This window comes from Perognathus longimembris, chromosome 3, assembly GCF_023159225.1.
Source record: "Perognathus longimembris pacificus isolate PPM17 chromosome 3, ASM2315922v1, whole genome shotgun sequence".
NCBI lineage: Eukaryota > Metazoa > Chordata > Mammalia > Rodentia > Heteromyidae > Perognathus > Perognathus longimembris.
The window spans coordinates 44,532,013-44,541,870 of NC_063163.1; the positions used below are offsets into that span (position 1 = coordinate 44,532,013).

Below are 9,858 nucleotides of genomic sequence, written 5' to 3' on the forward strand. Positions count from 1 at the left end.
ATTGGTTCGGTTCCCTTCGCACGTGTTTCTTCCGCCTCCTCCCTGTCCTGGATTGACAGCACCTGGAGAAGGCCAGGAGCTGGGAAAGGTGGCACCTGGACCTGGAGGCGGGAGGCCCTGGGCCCTAGTAATGACGGGAAGGTCGGCTGTCGGGCCTTAGCTGTGCAGGTCCGTTGCTTAGGGAGAACACAATCAGCTGTAAAATCCTATTCCCGGTTGGCTCCAAAGCCAAATTTCTTGGCATAGGATTCCAAGCAATCTCGTTCAAACTCACTTTTCCCATTTTATACTTATTTTCCCCAAATAAATTTGTACAAAACATTGTTTTCTAAGGATCACTAAACGACATCACTGAGTTACTACTAGAAGAAATGTTGTCTTCCTCTGCCAATTCCCCAGGTTGCTCCAGTAGCTGGCTGCATACCTGTTTCCCTTGAATATTTTAACTTTCATCAGACTAGCTACTTTGTCCTAAATTTGCCTTTCTCCACTTTGCATTTGTTCATTCTTTTGCTTCTGAAAGTTCCTAAATTGCTTCTATCCTTAAAGGGGAAAAAAATGTTTTATTCAGAAACTACTGAACTATGGGGAAATGAGTGTAGTTCTATGTTTCTGATGTCTCTTTCCCCCATTGGCAATAGTTCCTAAATAAAATCTATTTTACTCCTGAGTAAAATCCATTACTGTTGGACTCTGGCTTAAACAACTCCCAAAGTACACATCAGTACTCATCTTTCAAAATCCAGGTCAAATACCACCTACTCTTGTCTTCTCTGCATCCTCCTACCCAATTCTGCAGCATTGGCCCTTGAAGTTTGTTAAGAACTTCAGCTGCAGTTTCTTCCTTGACTTCCAGCTCACTGCATAGTCTGACACAGAAAGCACATTACCTGGAAATGTCCATCTTCTGTCTACCATCTTTCTTCTCACTAATATAAACTCTTTGAAACAGTAGTCTCTGGATTCATCAGACATGGTTAGACGTTCAGTGCCCATTTGTGTGAATTGTCTTGACCAGAGTAGTAGCAGTTTAGTGAATACAGAGGCCTACAATTCTGAGCAACTGAAATAAGTTTCTTTTAGTTGACAGAAACTTCAGTGAAACATGTTTGAGGGGAGTAAAAAAGGAATCTCAAAGTTTGAGTTATCAAATATGTTCTGAGTGCTCACTGCTTATTTGTTAGACACCATTCTTGGAGCAACTTGGGAGAGGAAGATGCCACATTTCTGTTAGTTTGCAGATTCTAGGAATGGAGCCCAGGGCTTCATGTATGCTAAGCAAATACTTTGCCACAGAGCTACAACCCTAGCCCAGAGCCACTCTTCGTGTGTGTGTGTGTGTGTGTGTGTGTGTGTTTATATGTACACGTGCACACACCAGTACTGGATGCTTGAACTCCTGAGTGCTGTCCCTCGGCTTTTTCACTCAAAGATGGCTCTCAACCACTTGAGCCACCGATCCACTTCTGGATTTTTAGTGGCTAATTGAAGATAATAATCTCATGGACTTTCTTGCCTGGGCTGGCTTTGAACCTTTATCCTCACATCTCATCCCTCCTGAGTAGCTTTTTAATGCTAATTCTGATTTATTTTAATGTCAAGAACCTAAAGAAATAATGTAAGGTTTAAGATGGAGTGGAACATATAATGACTTTAGTCACTCCAGGGAGGTTAGAATTTAATTTCAAAAGTCAGGTAGAATGGAAATTACAACATTCTTTTGTTCTCTCTCCTAGTCCCCTGTGCTTCTCCCTTTTGAGTGTCAATTTGGGTTAGCCAATCAGGTCCCAATTCCTTTTTTTTTTTTTGCCATCAATAAGAAATTATTTTTTTTAAAACCCAAATGCCGGGCTGGGAATATGGCCTAGTGGCAAGAGTGCTTGCCTCATATACATGAAGCCCTGGGTTCGATTCCCCAGCACCACATATATAGAAAATGACCAGAAACGGTGCTGTGGCTCAAGTGGTAGAGTGCTAGCCTTGAGCAAAAAGAAGCCAGGGACAGTGTTCAGGCCCTGATTCCAGCCCCAGCACTGGCAAAAAAAAAAAAAAAAAAAATCCAAATGCTGGCATTGTCCAGAAAAAAATTTAACAGGTTTATTTATAATTGTTATAAAGTTGAATTGCTGAAACTTGTTCACTGAAACACACACACACACACACACACACACACACACATATATATATATATATATATATATTTTTTTTTTTTTTTTTGCCAGTCCTGGGCCTTGGACTCAGGGCCTGAGCACTGCCCCTGGCTTCTCTTTGCTCAAGCACTCTGCCACTTGAGCCACAGCGCCACTTCTGGCATTTTCTATATATGTGGTGCTGGGGAATTGAACCCAGGGCTTCATGTATAGAAGTCAAGCACTCTTGCCACTAGGTCATATTCCCAACCCCTCACTGGAACATTTTGACTTGCATTAATGCTTTATATCCCCGCAGTTATATTAAAAGTTCACACACAAATGAAAATGGAAAAAACTGCTAATAACCTGATTTCTGTCCCCTATTTTTCCACTGGCAATCATATACTTAGGTACCTTTTGACCCCGTGGGGGGAAAAAAATCTAATTCACAACTACTGATAACAAGAAAGGGGGAAGGGGGGAAACTTTGAGAATGAAATGCTTCCCATTTTAAGTGGATTCTTTTTTTTTTTTGGCCAGTCCTGGGGCTTGGATTGGACTCAGGGCCTGAGCACTGTCCCTGGCTTCTTTTTGCTCAAGGCTAGCACTCTGCCACTTGAGCCACAGCGCCACTACTGGCCATTTTCTGTATATGTGGTGCTGGGGAATCGAACCCAGGGCCTCATGTATATGAGGCAGGCACTCTTGCCACTAGGCCATATCCCCAGCCTTAAGTGGATTCTTAAGCACATTCTCCAGGTATGGGGCGTGCTAGCTGGATATCTTTTGGCATAATTGTTACACGTTTGGCATGGATAGCGCACAGATTGGTATCTTCAAAAAGGCCAACCAGATAGGCCTCACTTGCCTCCTGCAAAGCACCAACAGCTCTGCTCTGGAAGCGCAGATCTGTTTTGAAGTCCTGAGCAATTTCTCGCACCAGACGCTGGAAAGGGAGCTTGTGAATCAGAAGTTCAGTGGACTTCTGGTACCGTCTAATTTCATGAAGCGCCACAGTACTGGCCTGTAACGATGCGGTTTCTTCACCCCTCCAGTGGAGGGCGCACTCTTGCGAGCGGCTTTTGTTGCCAGTTGTTTCCTGGGTGCTTTACCACCGGTGGATTTGCAGGCAGTCGGCTTGGTAGGAGCCATGGTATAGAGAGGCCTTACTCACCTACACCCCTTCTCCTTCGGCGAACGAGAGGCGGAGCTGGAGTCGGGGAACGGCGATGGTGCGGCGGCCGGCTGCGAACCACAATTAGGTCCCAATTCCTTTCAGCTGAATCATCTTTGCCAATTAATTCTTGTTGGGAGCCAAGCCGGCAGTAAAGTTCTTCCTGACCTCTGGCTTTGTTCTCTAGGATGTGCAAGGGCATGGCTTACTGGAAAGACAGAACTAATCGGAAATGCTTTACTCTGTCCACAGGAGTCCATTCTTATGTTAACCAACCTCATCCGGTCTTAGCTGCCATCGGATATTGCCAACCCCAAGCCTTTTTGTGTTCTTGAATTTTAGTAAACCTATGCTATTTCCTGGTTTTCAAACTGCATATAAGCTGGAAGTTAAGAATAAACATGGCTGCAGTCTTGAGTTACAGTCTTGAGCTGCAGACCTCCCCAACTCCATCTTTTGTCTCTTGTCTTTTTCTCTTGTCTTGTATCTTTCTTTTTCTTTTATCCTCTCCCCCTCAATCAGGATTTCCTTTCCTTGCCAGCTGGCTCCAGCAGTTCTCGCAAAACTCTTTAGGAGAACTGGAGTTTTACAAGCCACCAATATAAGTTCTTGATGTTGGGTAAACCAACTTAAAATGGGTTTCAGGACATGATTCCTCTCAGAGAATGAAAACACCCACCTTTTCTTCTCCGTTCAATTGGTTAAGAGCAAGAGAAAGGGGCTGGGAATATGGCCTAGTGGCAAGAGAGCTTGCCTCATATACATGAAGCCCTGGGTTCAGTCCCCAGCACCACATATATAGAAAATGGCCAGAAGTGGTGCTGTGGCTCAAGTGGCAGAGTGCTAGCCTTGAGCAAAAGGAAGCCAGGGACAGTGCTTGAACTCAGGGTTCAAGGACCAGGTGTGACAACGAAAAAAAAGAAAGAAGAGTAAGAGAAAAACAAGCCAGGGCACCTCCAGCCAAATTTTGTATTGGCTGAAAAGGGAAAATTCAAGTCACTATAAGATTGTTTACCTGGTAATGTAATGCACAGTCAGGAATCTGCCTGACAGTCTCAAAAACAATGTAATTAATTTGAAAATTTGACATGGCTGTTTGGGGATTTTTTTTCAAATGTAATAAACTATAGTCTGTAATGATTCCATCTTGATTTTCTCTTAGCATACCAGAGTAAACATCTTACAGTTATTCTCTCAATCATCCTTTAAATGACTTTGACAACTTCTGCTCTAATAGATGGGATAAATAAACTGGGGGGGCATGATGAGAGAAGACATAGTAGAGAATTTGGGGGAAATTGTCATTAAAATTTTTTCCTTACCAGGTGCTGGTGGCTCACACCTATAAACCAAGAGACTCAGGAAGCTGAGATCTGAGGATCACAGTTCAAAGTCAGCATGGGCAAGAAAGTCCATGAGGCTCTTATCTCCAGTTAACCACCAGAAAACTGGAAGTGGAGCAGTGGCTCAAAGTGATAAGAGCTCTAGTCTTCAGAGAAAAAGCTCAGGGACAGTGACCTGGCCCTGAGTTGAAGCCTTGTGACCAACAACAACAACAAAAATTTCCTCACCTCAAGAAGCATATGAACTCTCTTTGCTCACTATACAAATACATTAAGTAAGATCTCAGCCCTGGCCAAGGTAGATAATCAGTTGACTCATAACCACCTGTACTGAGGCAGGTCCTATGTGGAAGATATAGCATAAATACATCAGCCTACACTGTGTCCTACTCTGGGCTTAAAACCTTCCTAAAAATACATCTTTTTTGTGACTGTATCACTACTTAGAACACCTTTATGCCTAAAAGAGATGCCCTCTGTGTAGAGCTACTTCCTGTCTTTCCGTAGTCAGGTCAAAAAGCTTACATATGGAATTCCTGAACTCTCTGTGCCAAATTAGTGTCATGCTTTTCTTTTCATTCTCCAAGGCTCTGTTCCACCTGCCTGTAGCTACAGCAGCACTGTAACTTGATAGGAGGCCACCAGCTTCCAGGAGGAGATAGGAGGTCTCCAGTCCTCTGAGAAGCAAGGACTCTGACTGAAGATGACTTTGAATCATGGATGATCATCTGGAAGTCAATTTATATCTTTTTTTTATGGTTTTTTTTTTTGGCCAGTCCTGGGCCTTGGACTCAGGGCCTGAGCACTGTCCCTGGCTTCTTCCCGCTCAAGGCTAGCACTCTGCCACTTGAGCCACAGCGCCGCTTCTGGCCGTTTTCTGTATATGTGGTGCTGGGGAATCGATCCTAGAGCCTCGTGTATCTGAGGCAGGCACTCTTGCCACTAGGCTATATCCCCAGCCCTATGGTTTTTGTTTTTTGTTTTTTTGCCAGTCCTGGGGCTTGAACTCAGGGCCTGAGCACTGTCCCTGGCTTCTTTTTGCTCAAGGCTAGCACTCTGCCACTTGAGCCACAGCGCCACTTCTGGTGGTGCTGGGGAATTGAACCCAGGGTTTTATGGATAGGAGGCAAGCACTCTTGCCACTAGGCCATATCCCCAGCCCCTCAATTTGTATCCTAAAGATTCCTTGGTGTAGTCCCAGAGCAGGTAATGGAGGCAGCAAGACTATTTTTGATGGGGAGTGACTTACCAGTGTGGATCTTACAGGTGAAATCATGTGAGACAGATTAGATGACCCTATGAGACAAACACAGAATGGAGATCAAGAACCTTCATAGTCTTGGTTCCTTTAAAAATTTAAGTTTATGAAAATGAAAAAGAAGGAGAGGTCAAACAAGACTAAAGAAATGTGATAGTCAACAGTAAGGAATTTTAGGTCAAGATGTGGTTTTCACACCTGTGGAAAGAAGGAAAGCCATGATAATGGCAGAGCCTCACTTTGTAGTGTAGTTGAAACAAAGTCTTTGCTGGACTGACAGGCTACAGTGTAATAATAAGAAAAATAAACTCAGTGTTTCCTTAGACTCTTAATACACAAAACACTTTAGCTTGCCAAAATATGAGAACTTTTCACACATATTACACAATTCTCCAAAGGACACACTTCAGTTCCCATCAGACACCCTCAACCTGGAGTAAGAGTTAGTTTCCACAGAGGAAGAGCTGGCCCCCACATGAGACACAACCTACTGATGCCACAGTGAAGCTTCCAGAAACTCTGACAGCTATAAATTGGGGGTTCCCTTGACCCTCTTTATAGGTTGGTTATTTGCTAGACTGACTCAGAGACCTTTGAAAAACACTTTTTTTAGTTTACTTGCTTATTGTTTTATTATAAACATCAATTATTTGTACAAGAGTTTCCTTTTAGCATGTCCAATATGTATACATCATTGTAAGGTCTTACTAGATTATGACTGAAAGTTTCTCCTTTTCTTATTTCTCAGAAATGAAACTGAAATATAACACAGAGGCTGTTGCCTTCATGGTTATATAGTCACGAAAGTACATTCTGCAATTTGTCAGGGATCTAAAACACCCAATTAAACTCTTATTAGTGCTAGAGATTTTAAGATTGAGGTTTTACTTTGTTGTAAGCAAAACCATGGTTCCATGGTATGTGTGAGGCTCTCATATTTCTATGTATAAGTTTTCATATTTCTGAAAAACAAAAGTAAATGTTGACACTATGAAATACATAGAAGCAAAAAGGGAGGAATAGGAGGAGGAGGAGGAAAAGGAGGAGGAGAAAGTGATAGTCAAATGTAATACATGGCTGGGTAATGGTAGAGTACACTTATGAACTCAGAATTCAAGAGGCCAAAGTAGAAGTACTTAGAGTTTGAGGCCAGCTTGGGCCACATAACAAGTTCACGTCTTAAGCACTCACACATAAAATTGACCATAAAAAATAATTTGTGGAGAATCATAATAATTTAACATAGGCTGAATATTAGCTGATATTTTGGAATTACTACTATTGAGACTGTCATTAGTTGGAAGGAATCCATACCAGAGTATACAAGAACAGAATCCAAAGAGGTTTGCCCGTGGCATATAATACAGTATACATCCATTCCAGAAAGAGAGCACATATAGCTACATGTTGATAACTGTTAGATATACATGGCATGTTCTTCTTTAAATGCTAGTATGATGAAAGTAGGATGAGATGTGACCTTATACTCAACACCAAGAAGGATATTGTAGTGATTCAATTATTCCAAAAGACCGTTTGAATTCCTATGACATGTGAGCCAATATATAAAACTCTTGGTACACATTGGTGAATTAAATAGTATTTATCTCCTTTTTGAGTACTATGCTGCATTCCTCAATCTCTTCTTTAAGACTAAATGATTTGTTCTCTCAGTTTCTAGAAAGTCTGTATGTTGACAGCCTTTTCCAGTGATTGTCTTGGCTAAGGAAAGTTGCTCTCTACCCATAATTATGCCCCCTGCAGGACAGCCTGCAACAAATGACCAGTCAACCTGACATTGTTAGAACCTGATTCCTTGCTTCAACAAGGAATAACTCTGCAATCATCCCAATTTGAGAATTCCCCTTGGAATTGGCTGGGGTCTGGTGTTCCTAAAGTAGTCCCTTTTTCTTCCTTCCCAAACTTTCTTCCATTTCTATTCTTCTATTCCATTTCTATTCTTCCACAAAACCCAAGCTTGAAGAGTATTAAGTAGGCAGAATGATTCCAGCCCCTTCATACCAGCCAGCCTTTTCCTCAGCCACAAACACATTAAGAATAGATTTATGGACCGTGAAGATAGTATGGCAAAGAGAGAGTTTACTCATGAGCCTAACCACATGACCTCCCATACACCAATGTTAATCTGATACTGCCATGGTCAAATAAGCATCCTGCCACCCACAGAAACCATTGCCAAACTCCAACACTGCACTCTCCCGTAAAAATACTAACTAAGCCATGTAGTGGCAAGTTTAACCATATTGTATTTTCCCTGCATTTGAAGGGGCAGCCATTCACTTAAACAGGTCTGTCTTTCCTGCCTCAAGTGTCTCAGTCAATGTGACTGTCCAAGGTTTTTTGTTGTATTTGATCCACCCACACAGCACTCCACATGTGACTGCATGAGACTCACTCAATAGGAAAGGAGGTGTAGCAGAGGGCAGATGACCTGACCTTCCACATGACACTCCATCCAAAGTTATTGGCCTCATAAGCAGTGGAACAGCCTGCTGAAAGTGTGGCTGCAGTGGCAGCTTGAAGATGATACCCTGTACATATAAAGCACTATAGGATGCAGTAATGCCCTAAGCCAGTATGGTATATCCCCAAGAGGAGAATGCCACAGAGAACAAAGGTGCATGGTCTCCCTGATATGTGGTTGTTGCAGGGTAGGGGGAGAACAGTAGAGATTGAGTCTGTAAAACAACAAACTTCTTTTCAAATGGTATTTCCACATGTTTTTGTCAGTGACTTTACATTTTGTCTCTAAAACCAAACCATTACTGAATAAGCATAAAAAGGTCTAGGATAGACCTATCAGAGGTTCACAAGAGCTCAACAGCTACGTACATATGATTATATAAGATGAGGCTAAGCAAGATGAACTCCAAGAGAGGGAAACAGGAGAATTTTATCATTGTTGTTGGGTTTTACCTACTAGGTGAATTTCCTGTGGCATACCCCAGGTGGTTACTGTATATGATTTTGGTACACTGGCTATTGTATATATGCTAATCTGAACTAGGGAAGGGAAAGAAAAATGAGGGAGGGTGTAATAAATATGATAAGAAATGTACTCACTACCTTATTTTGTAACTGTACCCCCTCTGTGCATCACCTTGTCAATAAAATTTAATAAAATAAAATAAAAAGAGGAGAATGCCAGAGAGTGGGATCCCAGATGTGGAAGCAGCAATCATCTAGCCATTATTCCCAGTGACCACTTGGAGAATTTGTGTCTTCATCCTCACGACTGTGGGCAACAGACTCAAAAGTCTTGGTTCCCAGGAGTTTCCATGGTCTGAGGCACTTCACTAAGATAAGTTATGTAGACCTCTGGGGGTGTTATCAATAGTAAGAAGAAAGATGAGGATCCATTGCAGCAGGGGTCATAGTTCATCCTACTAACGTTCCATCCACAGAAGAAGCTTAAACTAGCTGCTGTGTCCTAAACTAGCTGCTGCCCAAACCCAACTGCAGTAAAAACCCAACTGTTAGCACAAGCTGTGAACTGTACTGGGTGCTACACTGAGCTACCCAGGTCAGACATTCCGCTTCTTGGAGACAAAAAGAGGAGCAATGGAGAGCTAAGGAGAACTGCCTGGTCAAAGTCAAGCCTGTTCTGGGCAGCAAGGAGCCACTGATTAAACCCAGTCCTGTAACCTTTCATTTCACAGGTATGAGAACACTTTCGAATATACATCCTCCATATCATAGATGGCTTCCCAGCATCTTGTCTGTGACTGTCTCTCTCCTTTATTTACAGGCAGGAGGAGAAGGCAACCGACAAGAAAAGCACATTTGTGATTCATACTCAGAAGGAAGTGAACCAGATGGCAGTGATAACAATAGGAGAGGTGTACTTGGAGAGGAGGTGACTTTAAACCAAGAATAATAGACTAGACTGAAGTCTGCCAGGTAAAGAACAGGAAGGAGTGTGTGTTCCAG

The 9,858-nt window shown here is 42.5% G+C and overlaps 1 pseudogene; it reads right to left on the reverse strand.

Moving 5' to 3' along the window:
• Nucleotides 1–2,874: 2,874 nt before the first annotated feature.
• Nucleotides 2,875–3,304, reverse strand: LOC125348297 (annotated as a pseudogene).
• Nucleotides 3,305–9,858: the final 6,554 nt, after the last annotated feature.